Source organism: Nuphar pumila, chromosome 12 (genome assembly GCF_984573655.1).
Source record: "Nuphar pumila chromosome 12, dmNupPumi1.hap1.1, whole genome shotgun sequence".
NCBI lineage: Eukaryota > Viridiplantae > Streptophyta > Magnoliopsida > Nymphaeales > Nymphaeaceae > Nuphar > Nuphar pumila.
In genome coordinates, this window is record NC_143260.1 from 80,071,509 (window position 1) to 80,092,303 (window position 20,795).

General features: G+C 36.6%; 1 pseudogene; it reads left to right on the top strand.

The window, feature by feature from the left end:
* Positions 1-19,221: 19,221 nt before the first annotated feature.
* Positions 19,222-20,453, top strand: LOC149821056 (putative N-acetyltransferase HLS1 pseudogene; annotated as a pseudogene).
* Positions 20,454-20,795: the final 342 nt, after the last annotated feature.

Consider the following 20,795-nt stretch of genomic DNA (forward strand, 5'->3'; position numbering starts at 1 on the left):
ACCAAATGAAATTCAGACTTGGATCCAAATGGGGTTCACATAAGTCATCTTATATGAGGGTCCTGGTGTGAGTTTTATGAAAACCTTTTTTAAAACAATATTTTTAATGAAAATCCAGTGAAAGCCAGACACCAAAAATATAAAAACCGGCTCGCACGAGTGGTGGAGTCCTGGTCAATCTTAGGGAACGGAAAATACTCGTATTCAAACACACAAGCTAAACTATTCTTTATTGCCAAAAATAAAAGATTTAATTAAATAATTAAATAACTAAGTACTGCCCTACGCAGAGGGCTCAACCAAAATAAATAAATGGTTTTATTATAGACCCCATTAATAAAATAAAACCCTAATCTAAAAAGAAAAGAAACAGCTTCAGTGCTTCGAGTTTTCTTGTCCCTTCTTGAGGTAATGTATGTTTTCTTGAACTTTTGCTTTTCTGAGGGCTCCCTGAGGGAACTTCTGAGAGCCTGAGGAAACCTTAGAGGGTACTTTTAGGGCACGAAAAGGGATCTACCGCACGTTCTAATGCTTCCCTGCAAAACATAAAAACAAAACAAACAACAGAAAAAAAAATCTACAAAAAAAATCATAAAAACATGAATTAAATTAAAAAAAAAATATGAACTAAACTAATAAAAAACTTGAAAGAACTAACACTAAAAGACAAGGTAGCAAAACTGCCTAACTAACAATCATGAATTAATTTGTACCCAACTAATGACAGATTAACTAAAAGACAAACAAACAAACTGACTACTTTATATAAAATGTTGAATCATAGCTAACCCCTACTGGGTTTTAATTACTTTTCAGCAAACTAAGACAAATGTCATAAAAACACATGGATTTATGCCTAACTTAATGAACCGTATGAACATATGTAAATTTGGGCTAACCAATTAACCTTGGCCTTCAATTAAACTAAGCTACTAAACTAAGGATAAATTACTCAAATGATGACAAAGCACAAGAAAAAAATTAAATGTAAACAAAGACACCGTATGCTAATTGTAACAAACTATGACTCCACTAACTAATTTCAACCAAATATAAAATTACTCTAAATCATTAACTATGCAATGCTATCTTAACCAACTACTAACATAAGTCAATCTACCTAATTCATGACATGAAACCAAAGAACAAAAGTTTTAATTTACGCTACCAACTGGAGATAACTAAACATGAAACAATTTGAATCATTATGGTATAACATTTTACTATACTAAAAATCAGAACTATGTTAACAGCTTATAAAGAAAATTCAAACAAGCAGCACTACCATTGAACTTCTAACCTATGAACAGGTTGTCGTTAATAACGGTGAATAGCATGATTGATGACAACCTCAACTACGTGCAATCGGGGTCTGAAAACAACTAATTGCGTTAGACAATTTTATTTTTCGTGAATGGCTGAATCAACGCAAGTTGCTAAAACTACCATGCTGCACAGAATACGACCTCGACTTATCGCGTGATGGGTTTCAATCTCAAGTTCCACGCTAAACACACAAATCATTTATGATCACCCTATTTTCAATCAGGCCCAAACACACATAAAGTTGAAGATCAAAGATGGATTATTCAGATCGTCTTCGCAAAAAGATTTATAGAAGATCAAACTGCATTGCACAGATCTAAACAGTCTTGCATGATCGTTGTTAACCATACAAAACTCGTTCTTAGGCCAAAATCACAATGGATATTGCTGCTTCTAACAAAACCTAAAGATTAAGCTAAAACAAATCATACAAAATTATTTATACTACATCTATTCTACTTACTATGCAAAAAACAAAAAGTATTAAATCAGATTATTCTAAATGAACTAACGATGCAAGAAAACAAATAAAATATTAATCTACGATACATGTAATGATATGATCCTAAACTATGGTGAAAAAGAGAGAAAGAAACAACCTGTCACGGATCGCCTCCGATGGAAGGGTTGAGAAGAGAAGATAGTCAATCCAACTGCATCCACGCTGCCCCGACGAAGAAGAAGTTGCCGATGATAAAAGGGTTCGAAGCTTGATGAAAAAGAGAAAGAAAAAGAAGAAGAGGAGAGTAAGAGAGAAATAAATTGGCAAAAGAGAGGGGAAGCAAGGGAGAGAGAGAAGAGGGAGGCAAGAAGGAGGGGAAGCAAAAGGGCTACTGGAAAAACAGCCTCCATGACTGGAAAAGATGTATTTATAATGATCTAATTAGGTTAAAACATGTTTTTCAAAAAGAGTCTGAAGATTTTTGCTAATTTCCAAAACAAGGTCTCTTATGAAAAACATGTTTTTCTAAAAATCAAAACATACTAAACTAATTAAAATTTAGCTAATACAAGCCTAAACTAATTAAACTACAATTAAGAAAATCTAAATCTAATAAAAACACTAAAACTGTAGGGAAAGCTTTGAAAAACCTGATTTTTTGATAAAATTCAATTTAATGCGGTTTCTTAAAACTAACGGTAAAAATGAGTTTTTTTAGTGATTTTAACATGGATCATGCATAAATAATGATTAATAAAATGTGAATATTATGCATGATCAGGTCCAATCCATTGGTATTGGATCCAATTAACATTTTAAATTAAATCTAATCCAAATTATCACTTTAAATTCATATTGGATTTGAATGCTAGGATTTCTATCCAAATCCAATATCCATAATCTAAAAAATATTTATATCATTTACTTTCATGTTTAGTCTACATATTTAAAATTTTATAATTATTCTTGCAATGTTCTTCATAACTTGAGACTGAATTTTATAATTAGTCAAAATCAAGAAATTCAAGAATTTAAATAAAATCAAGAATTCGCACTCAAGTCATAGATACACATAAAAATTTCTCATTTATTTAATTCAATTGTCAAAGAAAATCTTGGGTTTTACATGATGTATTCTAGATTGTCGATGCTTTAAGTTCTTAAAATCAATCTTTTTATTGTGGACACCCAGTATTTTGACTGACAGATGAAAATATGCTAGGAGCTTTATAAAATCAACAACCCATAGTGCACCATTTGGACGAAAATGTTTTGAAACCCCCATTTGGACATCTATTAGGTTAGAATTGCAAAAATGTTTTGAAAACCCCATTTAGACAATTTGCATACACACACATGTGGAGAGAAACAGAGAGGTGAAAATATGCTAAATCAAACATGGTAAATGGTTTTTTCAAAATGTTTTATTTTATTTTTAAATTTTAACTACAAAGATGTGATCTGAGTGCTTGATTTTGTAGGGATCAACTCTTGGAATGTTTGATTTCAACACATGGGTAGGTTTTCATAAGGTTTGAAAAATCAATAACCCCATATCTTCATAAAATTCTAGCATCTCTTCTACATAATTTTTTGTGATCCCTACGAGGTGGTTACATGAATGCACCCGTTTGTCTCATGAGACATTGCATTGCCTTCTCTCCATATCCCACACCATCATATCTATTAATGGCCAACAAGGACACTCCTTCAAACTTGAAAGTGGTTTGAAGCAGGGTGAGCCTCTCTCACCATTACTATTCAATGTTGTCATGTAGGGTCTCAATTCTATGCTTCAAGTTGCTTCCAGAATGGTATTTTTCATGGATTAATCGTTCCTAGTCTTTCCTATTTTTCTCATTTGTTTTTTATAGATGACGTGGAAAACATGTGGGCATTTTGACTTATATTATGTTTCTTCTCCAAAATATCATGCTTGCAAATCAATGAATCTAAAAGCCAAATTACTAATATTTTTCTGAAATTTTTGGTCTACATATAAATAAAAGAAAGAGTTAAATAATGGTGTTTAATGATTCTAATGGAGACTCCCAAAAATTGACATCAACTATTTTTAATTGCGAAGAGGCTTCCTTGCCTTTGAAAATACTTGGGGATGCCATTACATTTGGGAGTCTTTAGGGAGTCACATTGGAGCATGGTGGGGGATAAAATTCATCAAAAATTTCAGTTATGTGTCTCTCAATTGCTCTCGAGAGTGAATAGAATGAACCTTGTTCATTTCAACATCTCTTGTTCCGTACTTCCCTTTCTTCAAATATTCAAGTTGCCCCAGAAAGTTGACAAGCGCCTAAATACCTTATTTCAAAATTTTATTTGGCAAGGTTCGAATGAATGGAGATCTAAGGTGCCTATTAATTGGACTTTTGTCTCCCAACCACTACAAGTTAGAGGATTGGGAATACATAACTTGTGAATGTTCAACCTTGCCCTCTTGTCCAAATGGCTTTGGAGGTTGTGTAGGAAAGAGGGCACTCTTAGCACAATCATTTTCGAAAAATATGATTTGGTTAGATGGACTTGAAGATGGTCCGAAATCTATAAATGAGAAAGAGGTTCTAGCATTTGGAAAGGTTGGGTGATGATGTTGGACCACTTCAATTTGGTTATTCGGGTGAAGGTGGATAATGGCACCAGTACTTAGTTTTGGCAAGATGTTTGCATTGTAAGAATAAGGGTCAATAGTGGTGATTTTTCTCGCTCCTATTGGCCTATAACAATCAGAATTCACACTAATAAATTGTCATAAAGAAATGGTCTTTGTTGACCAATAACAATGATATTTATAGGTGTCCTTTAAAGGTGACCCAACACTAGTGAGATTACTCACCAAAACTAAGAACACTAATAGCGGCGAGGTAGCCTATAAAGGCAAGATTGTTTTAATGACAAGATCTTTGGCTCGCCGCTATAGGTTACCTATAAGTTATAACATTGTTGTGTCACCATTATAGCCCACAACGGCGAGCATTAACTCATTGTTGTAGGCTATAATAGGGAGAATTAACTCATTGTTATAAGCTAACTATAACAGCGAGAAAGGGATCTCATCTATAATGACAAGATAGGAATGCCATCATTATAGGCTATAAACATGAAAATTAAAAACTACAAATTAGTTTAAAAAAAAATTATATTCATATACATACTTCAAGTATACACTTCAACAAAAACTTTAAATATACTAAAATTAACAATTGAAACGTACATTCAACTAAAACAACAATACACTTCAAACATTTACTTTAAATATACATTCTCAAACATTCACTTCAAACATACATCCTCAAACATTTAACACACTTCAAACTATTGACATATGCTTCAAACATACATTCAACAAAAACTTTAAATATACTTCAAAAAATAAACATACACTTCGGAAATACAAACCCCCCTCCATATCTCTCTAAGCCTGCAATAAACACACTTCCAATACAAGCTCACTACATCCTCTTCAAGCCTAAAACAAATACAAGCTTACTACATTCGCTTTAAGCCTATAACAAACACACTTCAAATACAAACCCCTTGCATTCCATTTCATCCTCTCCAAGCCTGCAATAAACATATACTTTTAATATACACATAAATCAAAATTTAGTTATAACACTTATAGCAAAGAATTTAGAAATCAAAGCATATACACTTCTCATATATGAAAAGAGTTTAAAAATTTTAGATGTAGGATGGGGGGGTACTGTCTTTGTGCATCCATGAAGGCATGTATCTCCTCTCTGAGCTTCCTAGTTGCTTCTCTCTCACGCCATTTTATCTCTTAATTGTTGGACCTTTGTTTGTGTCGCTTCTAGCTAAGTAGATAGTTGCAAAAATTGGGTCTGATTGGGGTAAGATGGTTTGGATGGAGGAAAAAATTCACCCATCCCCCTCACATGAACTTTCTTGTAAAGAAGATATTGAATTTTCAATCTTCACAGATTGCAACTTTGTCTGCACATCATTAATATTTGGTTATCAGTAACTAATGATAATGTATAAAATAAAATGAATGAATGTGGCACTATAAAGTGTGAGTTATTTACAAAGGTGTCTTTTACTTCACTACAAATGAATATCATGTGATTTAAATAGGTGTAGGTCTGTTTGTAGAATGCACTTGTCATCGATTCTTGTCCATCTATTTTAGTCTGCAAATAACAAATTAAGAATCTATTAGATCAAACATATTTAGCACTATACTATATATAAAAAATAAACTTAGAAACTTACTATCGTATGATACCTCTAGAGATATGAAGATGATTCACTGGTATGTTGGATTGTATGTTTTGCTCTATAAGTTGATTTTTTCTTTGACACCCATTGTTAACAAAAAGAAGATCAATTAGTATGCAAAAATAAAAAAATTCAAACATTTATTTACTTATAAATATACATTCAATATTTACCATACAATAGTCTCTGGTGAAAAATATGCAAATCCCTTTTCATACTTCAGAGTTGACTTTCTCAAGAGGATGTTATGCTACGTCATGGTTTTGAAACTTCTAGTAATGCTTGTAGAAACTTTCTTATACTCTTGAGTATGATAGCTGAAGTTGCTTCTTCACGCACCACTGATGTTTAGGTATATTCTTATCTAAATCAAATTATTTCTATACCAAATTATCAAAATATAGTTAGTAATGCATATTTTATGAATTGATTTGTTTATCAAAATATAGTTAGGCAATATACTTATATAAACTACCTTACACAACACCATCTTCTCATCATTTGAGATTTTCTTTCATGAATTGTGAGTGAGTATGGCTTGCTCCCTGATGATGCACAAAAGCCTCCTAGAGAATATGGAGGAGCTCTCGTCCACAACTTCTTGCATCCTAAGATTGATAGTTATTGATGCCTTTCGTTGCATGATTTATCTTTGGTGGGCTAAACATTTGTTCTTCTCACATTTGTGTTGATAAGGTTCTATAGTTGCTAATTTATAGTAAGAAATAAAACACATATTAGTAAGAATGACAATAATAAAATTTTAATTATAATAAAAAAATACTAAATTAATATTTACCTAAGTTCGTTGTGGATGGATCTAGAGCTGCAGTGGCCTGTGGTGTGTAGATCGTTACCTATTTCTCCCTTGAAGTATCACTCACCTATAATATGAAGTTGATCTCGACTAGGTGTTCGCCTTGGTTGACTGGTGGTGAACAGGTCCTCAAAGAGAAAGAATGTTCACATCCTCATTGTTAATATGTTGATATCTATATCAAACAATATTAGATTAGACTACACTATATATAATTGAATCATACAAGAATATTTACTATCAAACACAAATAATATTAAATTTGATATGTTAAGATAGCATATAATTATGAAATATAAACAAGGATTATATATATTTTTGAACTTGTTTTAAAAAAGGAAAAAGAACATAAAGGCAAAAAACAAAGCAATAACACATGCACTTACGTTACACTTTCTTTGTGACCCTAGATGCTTTGTCAACTCTTAAATAGGTAGATGTTTAATTACACTTGTATTAATTTCTGGGTCTAGCTATGAATCTTTCAACCAATTAGGCCTTTCTAGCAACATAGGGTCTTCATTCTCTGCTTGTAATGGAGATATGCTACAATGTTTATGAATCCCAAAATGACACACGTGACCTACTAAGGCTCACATATCAAAAGATCAAACAAATTCATCCAAGAGTAACAAATCACAAAAATTCTAAACTAAATTCAATCCCCATTCAAAACATAAGCACATAGGCATATAAACATTCATTTCAAAAAATATATTTCAGAACCTAATCACATAGGCTTAAAGAGTTGTTTTATATTTTAATATGGAAAAGTACTTGTCACATGATTTAGAGTTCGACATCTAAAGTGTCTAAGAAATGCTTGGAGTTACTATAAATTTAAGAATCACTATGTTATCAAAAGAAATAAATTAATTTCTAAAAATCTACATAAGTTGGCTAAATTCTTAACATGCTTCCGATCTTTTCTTAAAGAATGACTTTGGTACATGTAAATTAATGTAAAACTAGTTGGCTTGGCTTGGGTCGAGTGAGCCAAATTGTCCTAGTTTTTTATGAGATTGATAATGGTATCCCTCCCGTTTTACTAGAATGAGTATTTTAAGACTTGGATATAGTTCTAGTCAATGGTGGCCTTTCTAATTTTCTAGCTAGTAGAAAAACTTTTTCTAATACTGCATTGCATTTGTAAATGCGTGCAAGGCTAGTGAAGATCCTAAAGACACATGTTACTGTTGTGGTGTGATTGCCCATCAAGTACTTAATCTATATATATAGTCACTAGAATATGAGAGCTAAAATATGAGAAGTAGAAATATGGGCATTTCAAAACTTTTTTTGCAAATCTAACCATGTGGATGTGCTTGGCATGGTGAGTTTGCTAGGAACCATCCATTGGATCGTGTATTTTAGATGAAAAATGTGACTTTTGAATGCTTGAATATTTATGAAGATTATGAGCCATTGATTTTAAAGCCTTAAAAAAATCCCGCTTATGCATCAAAATTGGATGATTTAATAGTGAGTTCTTATAAAACCAAGCATGTAGATCACATCGATCCAGTTAGATTAAAGAGAAAAGAACAAAAAATCCATGAAATTTCAGTTCACACATTGGTTCTCATATTTTCAGTTTTCAATATGTATATATATACGTATATCTATATATATGTATATATATATATATAGGAAAATGGGTCTATGATAAAATAATTTGGTGCTAAACTACGTGCTAAATGGGGTTTTTGGGCTTCTCCGATACTTTTTATTTGGTTCCAGTCTCATAAATGTGTTGGGCATGGTCGATTTACTAAGAATCCACACATGGATCATGTGTTTTTTATAAAAAAAATGATGTTTGGAGCCTAAAAAATTTACAAAGATTTTGGACCGTTGATTTTTTGAACTTTATAAAAACCCACCAATGTGTTGGAATCAAACTCTTAAAGAGCTGATACCTCTAAAATCAAGTACATAGATCGCATAGGTACGGTCAAAATTTAAAAATAAAATAAAAAACCCAAAAAACCCATTTAGCACATGGTTTAGCATGGACCCATATATATATATATATATATCCTCAACCTTTTGAAGTTATATCAACAAAAGATGGGCAAAAAAAAAAGATGGGTATAGCAAAATACTACAGAATCATTCTCAGAGCTCACTCTTTGCACCAACCATAAATTTTGAGACTCAAAGATAAAGGAAAATCATAAACAAGCATAGCAATTTCAAGTTATGAACTTTGATTTTTTGTGATAAAACCAAGAACTAAGAGATAAAACAAATCTAACATTCCCATCGTTATAAAATTGAAAACCCAATCCTAAATTTCAGGCCTAAAGATAATCTGACCATTTCATTCAATTCAGAAAAATGAATCGATACATCAAAAACATTAAATGCCAATTTTTTCAGTCAATGCAAATTGCTTTTTTTTTATAAAACTAAAAACTTAAAGACTGATCAAAACTAGAATCTTCTTCACTCAGAAAAATGAAACCCCAAGACAACCACCTAGTTTTCAAACCTAACCATAATCCAATCATTTAATTCATATTAGAAAAATGATCGATACACAAAAAACTCTAAATGCAAACTGATGATCCAATTATGTCAATTCACCCCAAAAATGATTATTTTATTCAATAAAACCTTCAATATCCCTCCCACCAAGCTCCAATTCCTTTAAAATAGTTAACACTAATAAGAAAGCACTTGTTAATATCCCTAAATTCCAACTGATACCAAAAAAATAATGATTAATTTATTCAATAAAACCGAGTTGATATCCCACACATCAAACTCTATTCTCCAAATCCTGTCAGATAGTTAACATTAATAATGATGCACTCATTAATATCTCTAAATTTGAATTTCTATCAGTAAAAAAATATTTAATTTATTTATATAACACCTAGTTGATATCTCGCACAATGAAACACCAATTCTCTAACTCCCTTCAGGTAGTTAACATTAATAAGCAAGTAATTAATATTTCTAAATTCCAAATTCCTACAAGTAAAAAATGGTTCATTTATTCAATAAAACCTAGTTGATAGCCCGCACATCCTGAAGACTCATGTTACTGGTACTTTTTAAATTCAGTTTATTGATACACAATGGTAGAATCCAATCTTTGATTCTCAGTCCTTTTTCTTTCAAACTTTATTATCGGTGTTCTTATTCTGAGTAAAAAAAATACTTTTCTGATAGCTGCATTTGTTGTACAATGGAAGGAACCTTATCAACATTCTTGCTGAAGTTTCTTAATCAAAGAAGTAGAGACACATTCCTTATCGAGATTTTACTCTTTGACATGAAATAAAAAAATTGAAAAATTACCTTTGAAGTAATTGCAGTTATAAGAATGAAACATTGAGCACACTTTGATTTATACAAAGGGAAAAAGCTACTTCAATCGCAATAAATCGACCATATGAATGTCGAAACCCTAGAAAATCAAAGATAGATATGCCAAAACCCTAGAAAATTGAGAGAGAGAACACAAACCATTGAAATACTGAGGGGAAGAATTCATTGGCAGTGCCATTCGAGCAAGGAGGAGGATCGAGAAGTAGTCGTCAACGGTGTCACACGAGTAGGAAGGAGGCTTGCAGTCCAACAATATCACAAAGAGAGACAGAAAGAAAGAAAGAAAGAAAGAAAGAAAGAAAGAAAGAAAGAAAGATTTGTAAATATGACTCTAGAGAGATATATAAAAAGGGCTTGTTGGACCCTTTTTTGACTCTATATCTGTGACATAACGATCACTGTTATCTAGTAAAACCCTATAACGGTGCAATCCATATATTGTTATTATTGATTTATAACAACAAGAATTTGTGGCCTTTAAATATTGTAATTAAAGTGTTTTAACGACAATATTTAATGGTAGAGAATCTTGCCATTATACATGTGTCTTTAATGAGGACATACAAATGTCGTTGCTATAGATATGTTTATAATGGTAAGATGTGTGCAGGAGCATGGCCCGGTCCAGCTCACCATTATTGATAAAGCAATAATGATGAGATTCATGACCGTAATAGAGTAATAATGTCGTAACATTTATGTTGCCGTTATTACCTATTAATTAGCGGAGACAAAACTTTCGCCGTTATTGCTTGATCAATATCGGCAAGTTTTTTTCTCACCATAAAAGAGTCACCACTGTTGACCCTCATTCTTCTAGTGTTGGTGTGGAGAGGCCAAACTTAGTGACAGCTTTCCTAACTTGTACTATGTAGCTCAAGCAAAAGATGCAAAGTGTGTGACATTGGTTTAAGGAGAGAGCCCATCGAATGTGGAATGGACTGCTCTTATGGCTTCGTTGGAAGATGTCACACTCACTCAATGGGAAAATGTGGTGTGTTGCCCACTCTCCAAGGATGGTGATTCTATAGCATCTAGGGGTGGCAAAACCTGACACGACCCGCCAACCCGCCTCTTAGGCGGGTTCGGGTTTGGAAAAAATGAACCTGTTTAATAAACGGGTCAACCTGCCTAACCCGTTTATTAAACGGGTCAGGTTCGTGTTAGGGGTATGCCAACCCGCCAACTCGTCTGCCAACCCACCAACCCGACCATCCAACCTGAGAACCCGTTTACCCGACCCAACCCATTTATTAAATGGGTTGGTGGGTCGTGTTGGGTTACCCGTTTATTAAACGGGCCGGGTTCGTGTTTGCCACAACCGACCCATTTAATAAACGGGTCGGGTTTGGGTTGATGTATGCTGACACACCAACTGGCCCGATTGCCACCCCTAATAGCATCCACCATGTACTATTTTCCTAGCATACCGGCCCCCACTTGGCTACCAAAAAAAATCTTTATGGGTGGCAAGACTCTGATTATTCATGAGGTGGTCAATCCAGAACTTAGACTCAAGAGACCAAGATTTTACCTTCCTAGCTGGGGCTCACTTTGCCTTTGTGAGGAGTCCATTTCTCATCTCTTTTGGACTTGTGCCTTCATCTGCACCTTAATGCACCAGGCATGGAATGACCATTGCACGAATTGAGAAAGCATCTCTTTCCCAAGAGAGGTCTTGATCGCATCTCACATGAACTCTAAAGGCTCCCGTTGGAAATTTGTGTGCCGTGATTGGTTCTTGACAGACTAATTTGGCTTAAAAAAATCAACATATTTTTAAAGGTAAGGTTGTTGACATAGACTGTATTTGGCACCAGCTGAATTGGAAACTCAAGGAATGGGTGCTTGGCAAATGGCTCGATTGCTCCATAAACTGGTATGGGGGAATATGGATGCGGCTTGAGCACCACGCTCAGTCAAAGCCGACTCTACACATTATTTCTTTCTTTTGCTTTTTTGTACTGGTGACGGTTTGGTATTTTCATTTAATTCGGGGTGTGATATCTCATCACACCCCTTTTGACTAGACGGACTGTATGGTTTTGTTACAACCTCATGACTTCTAATAAAACTATCATTATTTTCTCTCTCTCTCTCTCTCAAGAAAAAGCCAAATTACTCGAAGCAGGTTATATGTCCCCCCCCGAACAGGGCATCTCATGCTCGAGGGTCCCAAAAAGCACCACGTATTTAAGCCTGTGTGTCTCATATCCCCATTGCGTTCAGCATTAATTAGCATTGAAGTTTGATGCGATTGCAAAGACTTGAGTACCCTCTCCTCCATTGGTGCCAAAAAAAATAACTATTCTAGAAAAGGAGTGATTGTAAAGACTTAAGTGCCCCAAAGATGATTATTTAAGACCAAGTCTCTGCACTGCAGGATTATTTGAGAAAGAAATCTCTCTTGAAGGAGGCCATGAACATCAACCCTCTCACTCTCTCTCTCCCTTCTCTTTCTGCTTATGTGCATATCCAGTAAAAGATCCTACATTGCTCCATCAAGCACCGACTGACCTACACATTGACTGTTGTGGAGCCTGATTCAGAGTTTTTACCCTTACAGAAGGAGGGTTTGGGGGCTCCTCCTAGCGTGGGTAGCATCATTCAACTTGATTCGTTGTGGAGCTTGATTCAGAGTTTTTGCCCTTACAGAAGGGGGTTTGGGGGCTCCTCTCAGCGTGGGTAGCATCGTTCAACTTGATTCATTGTGGAGCCTGATTTAGAGTTTGTGAGAAGGTTTTCTTGGTCAAAAATTGTACAGAGTGTCGTGGTGAGAAAGACATATGTTTGTTCCAAGCAAGGTTGGAAGAAATCAATGCGAAATCCAACAAGGAGCATGCTAGAATCAAGATGTGGATGTCAAGCGAGAATGATGTTGTGTAACTCAAATAACACAGAATAATAGGGGTTTGGTTTTTAGTTAAAATGGGAAATGAAATGACAATATAAATCACTGAAAATTTTTAAGAATAAACTAGACTCAATAACGAAGACACCACTTTTTACGGATTTAGAATATGACCTCCGGTTAAGGAGATATGACCCTGACAAGTTAGTTCTAATTCGGGTAGCGATTTACAACAATTTGCTTACTGAATAACACTACAAATCGCTATAGTGATTTGCGAAAGACACTACAAATCACTATAGTGAGATCCAACAACACTATAAATCGCTGTGGGACTCGTTGGAGACCCAAAAATACTATAAATCACTATAGTGATTTGCGCCCGACAATACTACAAATCGTTGTTGGAAGGCCGGATAATACTATAAATCATTGTGGGGCTCGTTGGAGACCCAAAAACACTATAAATCATTATAGGAAAGCTCAACAATACTACAAATCACTATTGAAAGACCAGATAACACTATAAATCGTTGTGGGGCTCGTTGAAGACCCGACAACACTAAAAATCACTATAGGAGAGTCATTGAAAAAATCGTGGGAAAGAAACAGAAAAATAGAAAAATCGTGGGAAGGGGTGTTACGAAAACCTCGAGAAAGAAACAACCGAAGGAAACATAAGCCCCACGATTAAACAAAACGCTTTATTGCTCTTTTTCGATAGTTAAAAGAGGGAAAGAAAATAAAAAAATAATACAAGGCCCCAAAAAAATTTGGTTCGGGGGTGCCCCCCGAGCTCTCCGTCAAGAGCAGCCCCCTCTGGACCGCTGACCGCGCAGCGGGACCCGCACCGGGGGGGAACCCCCAAACTCCTCTTCTGTATGGACAAAAACTCTAAATCAGGCTCCACAACTCATCAAGTTGAATGATGCTACCCACGCTGAGAGGAGCCTCAAAACCCCCTCCTGTAAGGGCAAAAACTATGAATCATGTTCCACAAATCATCAAGTTGAATGGTGCTACAGTCAGTGTGCAGGTCAGTCAGTGTTTGATGGAGCAATGTAGGATCGTCTGCTCGATGTGCACAAAAGTAGAAAGAGATGGGAGAGAGAGTGAGAGGGTTGATGTTCATGGCCTTCTCCAGGGGAAACTCTTTGCCTCCCTTGATTTCTTCTCTAGAGAGAGAGAGAGGGTTTTACAGTGTTTTACGAAGAAGGAAGAAGAAGAAGAAGAAAACGATGAAAAGTTCAAACAGACGATCTAGATGGTGGACATGTTTGTCCTTTTTTTGAACCGTTTGTTTTTTCTTTTTTGAATGAAGGGCATTTTTGTTATTTTCTCAAACCGTTGTTTTATGAAAAGAATAGCAAGAAAGGGTACTTAAGTCTTTGCAACCACACCAGACTCTAATGCTAAGTGATGTCAACATACACGGGAATACGAGCCCCATGTGCTTGTATACATGGTGCTCATTCAAACCCCCAAACACAAACGTGTGATTCAGTGAATCATCGGGGGAGAACATACACCACCCTTTCCAAATTACTGCCTTCAATGCTGATGAAGCCACAAGCAGTGCAACACCTATCATTAGGGACGACAGTGGACTTAGGCGAGGGACAAAGTCTCCACTCTTGCCCTGTCTCAAAATTTTTCCCTCCATCCCTGCACATGTTTTGATTTTAACTTCCATCCCCCCTCCATCTCCGTTTCATATCCTCCACCCCCCCATCCAAACGGGGTGAGCCGGGGCAGAACCTTGTTTCCCCTCGATCCACTGCCATTCCTAAAAAAGGATCGGGGACAGAGGGTGGGGCAATGCTTGGAGACGAGAACGGGGAGGGGAAAAGCGTAAGTCAATCCCTCCATCCCCATTTCATGTCCTCCATTCCTGGTTCAAATGTGGCGAGGCAGCGCAGGCCCCGTTTTCCCCCAGTCCTCTGTCATCCCAACCTATCATTTTCAATTGCAAGACCGGCTCTCTTCCTATAAGTTATTTAGGGCTGTCTTCACATTGGGGCTAACCGCGGTAGTCATTGGATGCTTGTGGAAAACCACATTTATTAAATAGTAAATATGATTTGAGGGGCTGGATTTGGAAATGGGCCGAAAGGAGATCAACATTAATACTCATGAAGATCAACAAAATGTTGAACCCATGAACCGAACAAAATAGAAAACAAAACTAAAATATAGAAAAAAACAAAAGCTAAAGAAAAAGAAACTACTAGGGGCATATTGGTTTCCTGAGTGTGCGTTATGGGGCAAGGGCCCTTCTCCAAGATCTCGGGTCTTGGCTTGGTTAATTTTGCATGATAGGGTTCAGACTCACAGTTATTTAAAGAAGTTGGGCTTTTAGTTTCCAAGTTGGTGTGTGGGCTTTTAGTTTCCAAGTTGGTGTGTGTTGTTTCAAGCTGCTGAAGAAACTACTTTTCATTTATTTTGGTCCTGCCCAATCTTTGTGGCCCTATTTAATAGGACATGGAGATCTCCGAACGTAATTGTCAAAGAGGAGTCTTTTGTGCTTGATCTACTCTTGGGCCCTATTGAAATTAGACGATGCAAGCGGTGGAGACTGATCTGGAAGACATGTTTGCTTACTACTTGGTGGTTTGTTTGAATGACACGCAATGATGCTACTTTCCGTCAAATTTCGATCACCCTTAATCATCTTGTCCATAAAATCCTGGTTGACGTATATGCGATTTTACGTATGCATCTTAGAGACCTCTCCTTTCATCAGAACAACGTTCACTCAATGGTGGTTTCTTCTAATCCAGCGGATCCTGGTTGAGCTGGCTTTGTTGTTTGTTGCTAGCTGGATTTGGAAATGGGAGCAGAATCACAAATGGCACACAGATGTTTTACTTATTTGGTTCACTATTTTTTGGGAATGCAATTCTCTTATATTTGTAATGCATTTTAGTGCATTTTCCTGTTAATGTGATGGGGCCAGAAAAAAAAAAAAATATATATATATATATATATATATATATATATATATATATATATATATATATATATATATTAAAAAAATTTATATAGGCTTTACCGGTAGATTTTTCTGCTATTAAATAGTTTGGTCATTACCAGCATGAAATCTGCCATTACAGGTTCAATACGGGCGAACTCAAATGCGTCGGCAATGACCTGTATCGGCGGAGGCTATATCAGTGATTCAGTGGTATTACTAACAGCTGAAAAATACGCCGGTAATTAGTTGTTTCTTTTAAGCGAGAGAGAGAGAGAGAGAGAGAGAGAGAGAGAGAGAGAGAGAGAGAATGACATGCTTCACATGAAAAGATTTTATCAGTCCAGTCAGGATAAATATGTATCTATCAGAAGTGGATATATCGACATCAGCTCTCTATCAACGTTCGCCGACTGCTTATGATTATGCAGAGCATAACACGAAGAAGACATAATTATTCAGGTCTCACTGATGCATTCAGATAACGATGCCCCTACCATTCTGCCTGCACCACGAATATGGTGCACGAACGGAGCACTCGCCCCTACCAGCATTTCCAAGGGACACCAGTGGTCCACCTTTAATTTCATGTCTTATTACCTATAACTATTCCAAATGAAGATTTACAATACCTTTACAGAGAGACATGAGTGGTAAGGTCAGTAAACATGATGACAAGTATGGCTGAGTATTTACCTTGTCAACATTGTCTGCAAAAACGGACGGAAATTCCATTCAAAGACGGAATTCATTTCATAGTAAACCCACATATATAGGCCAAAAACTCCCAACAGGAAGGAAATATGTATATCAAAAGAAAGCCATGTTGGGCAATTAGGTTGGATTAGAAATTTCCTAATATGTTGCATTGTTGTATTCTATAGCTCATGATAATATCAAGGAGTTATAAATATATCTTTCTTGTTAGGTTATATACCAGGCTATCAATATCATCAATGTGCTTCACAAAGCAAGAGCCTGCTTGGACCTAACCAATCTTCGGTAACAGACAATATATATTGCGAGCACTTTAATCTACATGGTGTCAAATTTTATGTGAGAGAATTTGGTACCTGCCTTTATCAACTTTTTTGTTTGTTGACTAATGAAAAGAGCCCACCACCATCATCTCAATGCATGCTTGTTAATGAATGCATCATAAGTCACTGATATCTGCGATATTTTGAAGATGGGTTAATGTTTGCTACAGTCGATTGTATTTACAATGGACTTCAAAAACAGCGTTTTTATTTTTATTTTTATTTTTTTTGCATATCTAACATCATAAATGTGATCTACATGTTTTTATTAGTTGGAACTGGCTTTTGTGTTTCATCTGAATCTAACCTGTATACAGGTTTTTCCATCCATCCAAAACTCAACCACTATGAATATATTGATTTTTTCCGACTCATGAAAACATATTTTTTGTTAAAAAAACGCAATTATAGATTCTTACAAAATTGTTAACACATCTATGAGGTTAGATTGAGTCAAAACAACTCTCATCATTAGATTCCAACTCAATTGTAGGTAGCAAATATATGTCTTGAAGATATTGCAAGAAACAAAAAAAAAATGAATATCTTGAGTTGTTTCATACAGCAAAAAATCATGATAGTTTATTTCTTCTTGCGCATATATATTTTTTTGCCACTGATAATGCCAGAAATATGAAAATTTTCAATTTCCCACGAGAGCCAATTATATTTACAAGAAGTAATGGATTCCCTCTCTGGGAAATGAGAATGAGGGGGCTGGTCATTGCTAGCCTTAACAAAAATCGGCAAGTGGAGGGAACCTAACCTGACTGAGCACAGTCAGGATTAATGAAAGCCAAATGAGTTCAGCATTTGCCAAAAAGCAGTGCCTGCAGAAACAACCAGACCATTCTCTAGTGTCCTTTCACACTCTCAACAAGGCCCTTTCTGACCTTGAGTCTTCACGCTCAATAGGACCCCCACAGACGTGAAAAGATCAGGTGCAATATGATTGCACAAATATTTGTGCATTAAGCACCTGATCACCCTCCATCTTGGGGACAGGGCCTGTCAGGTGTGGGGCCCAAGTCCTGATGGATGGTGATCGGGTGTTTAATGCACAACTTTTGTGCAATCATATTGCACCCGATCTTCTATCCCCTCATACCCATCTTTCCTGACTGGGTCAAGGCAAAACTGAAATTGGAATTGACCCTTCTATTTCAGAAAATAGCAAGGTTTCAGAGCCTGGTGCAAAAGTCCAAAGGATGGAGAGAGAGAGAGGGATTATGATTCAAAAAAATTTGCTCACATTAATCTAGCAACACAAGCCTAACACATTCAGATTTTTCTGCTGCCCACAGAAAAAAATCTTGTGGATTCATAATTTCATCACCAGAGCGGATTCCTTACCGAAAACATTTGTCATTATCTCCAAATGAAATCTTCATTATATTGTGAGGATTAATCCAATGATTCTGTTGTTGTTCCATTAAGGATAAAAAGTACCCACATTGCCCCTCACCTCTATCGGTGTGGTTCTTTGCTGGAGGCCGAACACTCATGGACCGTGCACTGGGCCCTCTGGTGGCGCACCTCTTGTTTTTATAGGGGCAGCCACTACGTGTCTTCGTAGTTTTGTTTTTTTGATATTGACTCGGAATAACCACCTTAAGGATCAAAGACCTAGCCGTGCTGGCTCTGCCAGTGGTACTTACTGTCTCTCTCTTGGCAGTGTAAAACTCACTTGGCTTACCCCTTGCCCTTACGAAGTCACGACGCTTCAGCTCGTGCAAAAGATGATGCCCATGAGAATTGAACCTATACCACCTGCTTAGCTGCCAAGGTCCCATCCCACTACGCCAAACCCCTATAGAGCGTGTCTCTCCCTAGTTGGGCAGAACATTTTATTAGGTATTCTGCCCAGAATATTGGGTCTTCTCCCACCTCTACCATACGTTTAACTTTAAACCAAATCTCTTCGACTCAAACAAAACACACCCCAAAATTTTAAAAAGCAAACTTGAAATATTATATGAGGCAGGGTGGGCCTTGATGATTGATATCCTTCTTTTCTTATATATATATATATATATATATATATATATATATATATATATATATATATATATATATATATATATATATATATATATATATATATATATACGTCGATGGGCAGCCAAATCAGAGGAGAGAGTGTTCGTTTTGTATATTTTTAAACTGCGTACTTGAAAAATGGCAGAGGAGATAACCATAAGAGCCTTCGATAGCAAAAGAGATGCTGTTTTGGTAGAAGAGTTGGAGAGTAGATGTGAAGTAGGGCAAAGCGGTAACTCGTGTCTTCTGGCTGACATGATGGGCGACCCCATCGCTAGGATCCGTCACTGCCCTTTCTACACCATGCTGGTACAACATCACTTACCAAACTCACCCAAATCTCCATTCTTGCTTTATTATTCATATTGTTCTATAATGTATAGGTTGCTGAATTGCACACAGAGTTGGTTGGCGTGGTCCGAGGCACGATAAAGACCGTGGTGGCCTGCACCCACTCCCCGACCCACCTAGCCAAGGTGGGCTACGTCCTCGGCCTGCGAGTCTTGCCGCAGCACCGTCAAAAACGCATTGGATACAAGCTAGTTACTTGTTTGGAGGAGTGGTTCAGCTACCATGGTGCTGAGTACGCGTACATGGCTACAGAGAAAGATAACATGGCCTCTGTTAAGCTCTTCACTGAGAAGTGTCATTACTCCAAGTTTAGGACCCCTGCAATCCTTGTGAACCCAGTGAGATTTCACTCTAAGAGTATCAAATCTAATATTAACATCATGAAGCTAAGCATAGACCAGGCAGAGTTCCTCTATAGGAAACACATGGGCTCCACCGAATTCTTCCCTGACGACATCGATCGGGTCCTCGCGAAAGAATTGAGCATGGGGACGTGGGTTGCACATCCGAAGGACGAGAATTGGGATAAGATCACCAAGCCACCACAGAACTGGGCAATGCTAAGTGTATGGAACAGCAATGAACTGTTCAAGTTGAGGGTTGAAGGTGAACCAATGGCTTGTGCTCTTTATGCTAGGAGTTGTGGCATGCTAGATAGAGCCTTTCCTTGTTTAAGGGTCCCTGCATTTCCTGATGTCTTTAGCCCATTTGGGTTCTATTTTATGTATGGTTTGCATGGCCAGGGACCAAAGTCAGGGCTCATGATCAAGGCACTCTGCAGGTTTGTACATGACTTGGCTGCTAAGAGTGAGGATTGCAGAGTTATTGTGACAGAGGTTGGTGGGCTGGATGAGCTGAGGCTTCATATACCACACTGGAAATGGTTGTCTTCGTCAGAGGACCTGTGGTGCATAAAGTCATTAGGTGGTGGTGATAGGCCATGCTGTGCTAAGGATGGGGTGGACTGGTCCAAGAGTCCACCACCTCAATCCCTTTTTGTTGACCCACGCGAAGTTTGAAATGGAAGTAATAATAACTATATTACCTGAATAAGTACTCACAAATGAACAACCACTGTCTGTTCTTTCCCTCTTTTATCGTGTATATACTTGCATTGGTTTCTTTTCCTCCTTTCCCTTCCTCTTTTACCATTTATGTTGCTCCCAAAAATGAGCGCCCACCCTAGCCTACCAACTTGGACTCTAAAGTGCTCTCTTTCTCTCTCTCAGATGGATATAAGGAAATTAATGCATCATAACCTAGAATTGGTGAACCAATTCAATGAACGAGAGGCTAATGTGAACCAAGATATTTGATAATGTTCATGAACCCCTATTGAACTCAACTAGCTTGATTTTTTA